Below are 6789 nucleotides of genomic sequence, written 5' to 3'. Positions count from 1 at the left end.
CAAAAAGAACAAATTCAAAATCCCCACCTATGTACCAAATTAGAAATACTGAAAACCAAAGAAGAGATTAATAAAATTGAAATTAAAAAAACTATTGAACTAATAAATAAAAGTAAGAGTTGATTTTATGAAAAAAACCATTAAAATTGATAAACCTTTGGTCAATTTGATTTGAAAAAAAAAAGAAACCTTTAGTCAATTTGATTAAAAAAAATAAATAAGGAAACCAAATTACAAATATCAAAAATGAAAAGGGTGAAATCACCTCCAATGAGGAGGAAATTAAAACAACAATAAGAATTTACTATGCCCATAAATTCAATAATCTAAATGAGATAGATGATTATTTTAAAAAATATAAATTGCCCAGATTAATGAAAGAGGAATTTGAATACTAAAATAACCCCATCTCAGAAAAAGAAATTGAACAAGCTATCAATGAACTCCCTAGGAAAAAATTTCCAGGGTCAGATGGATTTAAAAGTGAATTGTGGTCCGAGTGGTGGCAGGAGCAGGAGGATGTGGGCCTCTCATGGGCTGCCGGTGGTGCTGGTCCTTACGGTGCTGCTGGGAGGCAGCTGCGCCCTCTGGCTGGGGGACTGTGAAGAATTGTTGTGTTTTTAGAGTCAATTCATATTAGCCCATCACCCAAAACAGTCCTCTGAACCATTTCCTCATTGAGGAGGCCTTTTGAGTTGTCTCAGATCCTTCAATATTAAGGCTGTTCTCTCCACCCACATGGCCGGCAACCTAGTTCAGTATGCATTTCTTTTCTGGAAAAATTTTACCAAGACCTTAAAGACAGAGATGTTATATTTTCGCCAAGCAACATTGAAAAGGAACTTATGAAGTTTTGCAATGATGTAAAAGGAAAATAAAACCATTTGTGTTATTACATTGGAGCCACTGGTGATGCAGCCACTAAGATCATCAATGAAGTCTCCAAGTCTCTTAGCCATCACATTCCTGTTGAGAAGATCTGTGAGAAGTTAAAGAAGAAAGACAGTAGAGTCTGTGAGCTCAAGTATGATAAACAGATTGATCTGAGCACGGCAAATCTGAAGAAACTCAAGAGTTGAGTTGAAGAAGATCCTGGATGACTGGGGTACAGTGTGTAAAGGCTGTGCTGAAAAATCAGACTACATTCACAAAAATTAATGAACTGATGCCCAAATATGTCCCCAAGGCAGCTAGTTCATGGACTGATCTTTAGTTTGCACAAGCCATGTAGGCATCTCAGAAGCAATCACATTTAATCTGTTTTCAAACAGTCTTTTTGTAATTTATTTTTAAGAGGGCTCCTGATGGTGTCAGATCTGAAACCTGGGGCTTGACTCGTGATGCTGGTTCTACAGCTCCATTGTGTCTCTCTCTGTACTGTTTCCTTTTCATTTTTGATGTTTCTTCATTTAGGACTTCACAATATGTATGGGATTTTTTTTATTAAACTTTAAAAAAAAACTTTAAAAAAAAGTGAATTCTATCAAACATTTCAAGAACAATTAATTCCAATATTATATAGACTATTTGGAAAAAATTGGGAAAGAAGGAGTCCTCCCAAATTTTTTATAGGAAGAAAACTTCCTAAAAATAAGAATTGGGCAAGGAGAAGCCAGTAAAGTTATGAGATCAACAAATAAATAAAATATAAAGAATGAAAAAACTATATGAGAATGTGAAATATATCATTAAAAATACAACTCAGCTGGAGAACAGAACAAGAAGAGAAAACATAAGAATAATCAGATTATCTTAAAGCTATGGTAAAAAAAAGAATCTAGATACAATAATAAAATAAAGAAAATTATTAATGCTTCAGCATTAGATCAAGAAGGAAAATATAAATAGAAAAAATTCACTTATCACTACGTGAAAGAGATCCAAAGAGGAAAACGTACAGAAATATCAAATCCAAATACAGAAATCCCGAAGTTAAGGAGAAAATATTATGAGCAACAAGAAAAAAAAATCCAAATAAGGCAGAGCCACAATTAGAATTACACAAAACCTAGTAGCAGCTACATTAAAACACTGCATCTCTTGAAACACTGTATATCAAAGAGCAAAAGAACTGGGATTGTGGCTGACAATATCATATCCAGCAAAGATAAATATAATTCTGAATGAAAAAAAATGGATATTCAACAAATTGACAGACTTTCAGAATTTTGTTGCAAAAAGATCAGAACTTAATAGATAATTTGACACACAAGATCCAAGAGGAATATAAGATAAACATTAAAGAATAACTTACAAGGGACTCAATAAGGACAGATTGTTTACTTCTTATTCATGGAAATGTAAACCATATGTCTGAAATTGTTATCAGTAAGTGGGTAGTTTGAAAGAAAGATTATGGTAAAGCTGATTATGATGTGATTTTAAAAAACAAAATGGTATACAGAAAGGTAAAAGAGTATCTCATACAAATGATGGAAGAAGAATTCATACAGAGGATGGGAGAGCAGGGCTGGTAGTTCTAAAACCCTGCTCTCTTTGGGAATAGGTTAAAGAAAGAACAATACATACATGCATACGTATATACATATCTATCTATCTATCTATCTATCTATCTATCTATCTATCTATCTATCTATCTATCTATCTATCTATCTTTCTATCTATCTATCTATCTATCTATCTATCTATCTATCTATCTATCTGGGTGTATTCAGGAAGAAATGAGGATAAAGGTATACAGAGTAGGGAGAGCACAAGGGAGGTATGCTTAGAGGGAACCCTACTCATATGAGATCTGAGTTAAAGAGAGAACAACATATACATTTGGAAGGGTATAAAGGTTTTCTAAATTTATACAGAAATAAGAGGGGGAGAGAATAAGTGGGTGTAGAAAGGTGGGTAAGTGAACAGGAATGGGATAAAGAGGGAACAACAGATATATTTGTAAGGATATAAAAATCTTGCAAATTCAGACAGAAACAAGAATGCAAGGGAAGAGAATAAGGGAGGAATTCATGAAAGGGTGGGGTAGGTTACGGAACAGAATGACAAAGTAGCAGGTAGAAGTAAAGCAGAGGAGTGAGGATGCCTAAGAAAAAGGACCGTGAGGAAACAAACAAATAATTATAGTCTAGAATGTGAATAGGGTGAGTTCACCCATAAAATGGAAACGCATATTAAAAATTTGAATTCACCAATATGTTGCTTTCAAGAAAGGCTATAAAAATGAGAGATTCGCATACATGAAAGTCACAAATAGACTTTATTATGTCAAAACAGAAAGCAGAGGTAGCAATCTTGATCTCAGACAAAGTTAAAGCTAAAATAGATTTAATCAAAAGAGAAAAATAGAGGAACTACACTACATGTCAGCCATATTAATCAATATTGTTTTAAACTACTGAAAATAATCAGGCAGTATAAAGTTGGAATATTGCTGTGGTGTAGGAAATGATGAGCTGGTGGATTTAGGAAAGACTTGGACTTATGAAAGAAGATGCTATCCACCTTCAGAGAAACAGAGCACAAGTGAAAATAAGCATAGTTTGTAGCTTACCTATATGTGTATGAATATATATGTATATATGTGTATGATTATAGATATCTATGCATATATGTATATGTGCATATGTGTAGGTGTGTATGTATAAATGTGCCTTCTGTCAGTGGGGAGAAGAAGGAGGAAAAAAATAAAGTAAAAAGTACACAGTAGAAAATGAAAGAAAAACAAGGAAGCAAAGAATATATGGACAGCTCTGAAAATAATGTGTAGTATTTATTACATGTTTTCTTGAAATGGAAATTTATTCCTTTGTACTGAATCTTTTCATATGTTCCATTGTATGAATGGCAACTGTTTTTTTTCTTATTTTGTCTTTAAATTTAAAATAAATTTTAAAACCATTTAAAAAATAACAAGAAAGAAGTTAAAAAACAAAACCAAACAAAAAACCACGTTTCTCACATTTGCTGACACGCCTCTAACAAGGAAGAAATGCAAATGCCTTTGAAAGAGAAGATAACCTTAACATTCTCTCCTGATGGCTGATCCTTTCTCACAGCATTCTGGAGAAGAGGGGAGTAACCAAGGGGTGAGCAGCACTGGAAGGAAGTTGGGAACTCAGTCCCTTCACTCCTTCATCTCAGTGTTTCCATCACTCAAATGAGTGGTCATTCTAAATCCCTACCCAGCTCCCTGAAAATGAAAGTTAACAGAGCCCTTGACAAAGGAGAGAAAAGCAGTCCCTCTTATTACCCAGCCCCATCTCCCAATTTTGAACTTTCAAAATCATGACATTTGCCTGCAAGCTTAGATTGAGGCTGGCACACTGCAGAGTTTGAGGACAAGTCCCCCAAAATGGTTCCCTTCTGAGGTCTACTCATTTACCAAAGGCCACTGAGGGGTCCTGAGTTGACTGACCTGCAGAGTTCTGCAGATATCCCCCCAGAGGTTGGGGTTGGGAAGTACAGCAGGGGGTGTGCAGGCAGTTGGGAGAACCAACTTCAGCAGGCAATGGGGCTGGCATGGTGGGAGTGGTAGGACTGATAACTGGACAGAAAAAGAAATTTGTAAGAAAGAAATAAGGCAAAGATAAGGAGAAGGATTGGGGAGGGGTTCCATATGACTGAATGTTATTTTGGAAATAAATGGAGACTGAAGTGGTATATGAAAAGGATTAGGTGACCTTTGCCCCAGGTGACATTCATACAAAATATCAGGCAGGTGGGGATTCATTCCCACTTCTCCACATCCCACCTCTTCCTAGAGCAGAGAATTAGAAAATGACTTTGGATAGGATGCTGCTAGCAATTGTATCTTTCACCTCAGGGACAAAAATTCCCAGAGTAAGAGGTAGGGAGAAGGTAGAGAGAGGGCTCCCACAATCCACGCTTCGGACAAGAGCTCTGGGACTTCATGTTTCATTAATGAGCCATTGAATCAGAGAGCAGATCCTGGCACTGCAGTCATCTGGCTAATCTTTCAAAGTCCCACTTTGGGACAGTGAGAGAAGGCAGAAGACATGATGTGTCACCTGGACAATGATGACATCAATGATCTGTGCTTCACTTATTTTATCTTGATGAGGAACTCAATCTCTAAATATGGGATCCTTTCCCCTCAGAGGCCATGGTGATCAGTGAGCCTGAATTAAGTGTTTCTCATGGGGAACACAATGGGCCACTATTTAAAGCAGACATCATCCAGCTCCTGGGAAAGAATGAGCCCTAGGAACTTCTTGGACTAGATGACCTGTAAGCTTCCCTCTCACCAAGCTTCTGTGCAATGTGGGCCCTTCCACTGTCCCCTCTGTCATCTCTGATTATGCTTGTGTCCCTTGGCAGAAAAGCCTGGCTGGGGAGGCTGGACCTCAGGGAAAATTTAGCTGATTCTGCTTCCTTCCAGGCAGTAAGAAAGGCAACAAACATTTGTTAAGCACTTACCGTGTGCTGGGCACACAGTATGGACAAAGTTTTGGTGACTGCATGGAAATCTGAGGGATATCTTTGTTTCTCCACTCAGTCAGGGTACTTAGACGGATCAAGTTGCTTGGCCCTCAGTGACCAATCCATCCTACTTTTACATTCCCTTTTTTTCACCCATTTGAACAGTGCCCAGTCAGTGTTGTTTAGGGTCACGGGGACTAGGGGGTGAGAGGGCAAAGGTACAAACCAAAGGCAATGAATATACAATCATGGAAACATCTGTGTATGTTAGTAAGTGAACTTGCAATGCCCATTTATCCCACACTCCCCTTGACAGAAAGCTCAGAGCACATGCAAATACACATGTGCTGTAAGGCCTCATAGACATTCACACAGGTTGTGTCTTTGCACAATGTATGTCAACTTTTCAGTGACCATCGAAGCTGCCCTGCAAACCACAGCATAGTTTAAGCATATGATTTCTGGAGCACAGAAGGAGCCACACTGAGCAGCAATCATTCTGCTGGGACAATGCTTCCAAAGGCAAAATGGAGTTCATGTGTCTGTTGCAAGGCTCTGGGACAGTCTGGTACTAATGCTCCAGCCCAAAGAAGTTATAAAGTGGGTGGCTCAAAGATCCAATGCCAGACCCTCTTCCTTGAACGGCTGTGTCAGGGAATCCCTCTTGTCTTTTTTCCATCTTTCGTTTTGGGTCAGGCTAAAGCTAAAAACAAAACAAAAGGAAATGGAGAAGAGAAAAAGGGAAAGAAAAGGCCTTGATGAGTTCTACCCTCCCAGCTCTCAGATTCTATGATTCTGCAGAAATTGGCAAGGTCTATGCCATTTGGGTACAGGAAGAGTGAATTTTCTAGTGGTCATGTCTCTAGACCCTCAGTTTCTAAGTTGATATTTAGCACCTTTCCTCAGTCCTTTAGGAAAAGGAGAAATTCCACTGTATTTTTAGAAGGGACATCCAGAAAATGCTTCATTCATCCCTCCCATTCTGTGCAGCATTGTACTTGAAGCTAAGCCAGGCTAGGCACATGAATGCTTCTCCTACTTGGAAAGAGATTTCATAATATCTGTGTCCTCTGGAAAATAGGTCTCTGCTCAGCTGTTTCAAACTCCCAGGCTGTGCTGGCTAGCTTGGGCTACTTGAGTCCTTAATGTTCCACTGAATTGAGCTCCATCTACCAATGGCCCCAAACTGACTATTGTAGAGACTAAACTATGTAGCCTCATCCTGAGAACAAATTTGAAAAACATCAGGGGAGTGAGTCCAGGTGTAGTTGACTACACACTTCCAGTTTGGCATACTACTCCTGTCAGGGTCAATAATTTGTAGATTCTTAGTAAAAGGGCTTCTCTGACACTGACCAGATCCCTCCACTCAGTGACTAGCTT

General features: G+C 38.2%; 1 pseudogene; it reads left to right on the top strand.

Moving 5' to 3' along the window:
• The first annotated feature begins 501 nt into the window (after positions 1–501).
• LOC140523928 (mesencephalic astrocyte-derived neurotrophic factor-like) lies at positions 502–1526 on the top strand (annotated as a pseudogene).
• Positions 1527–6789: the final 5263 nt, after the last annotated feature.

The sequence above is a fragment of the Notamacropus eugenii genome, chromosome 2, assembly GCF_028372415.1.
Source record: "Notamacropus eugenii isolate mMacEug1 chromosome 2, mMacEug1.pri_v2, whole genome shotgun sequence".
NCBI lineage: Eukaryota > Metazoa > Chordata > Mammalia > Diprotodontia > Macropodidae > Notamacropus > Notamacropus eugenii.
The sequence above is the reverse complement of the archived record's forward strand: the minus strand, read 5'-3'. Positions and strand labels throughout refer to the sequence as shown.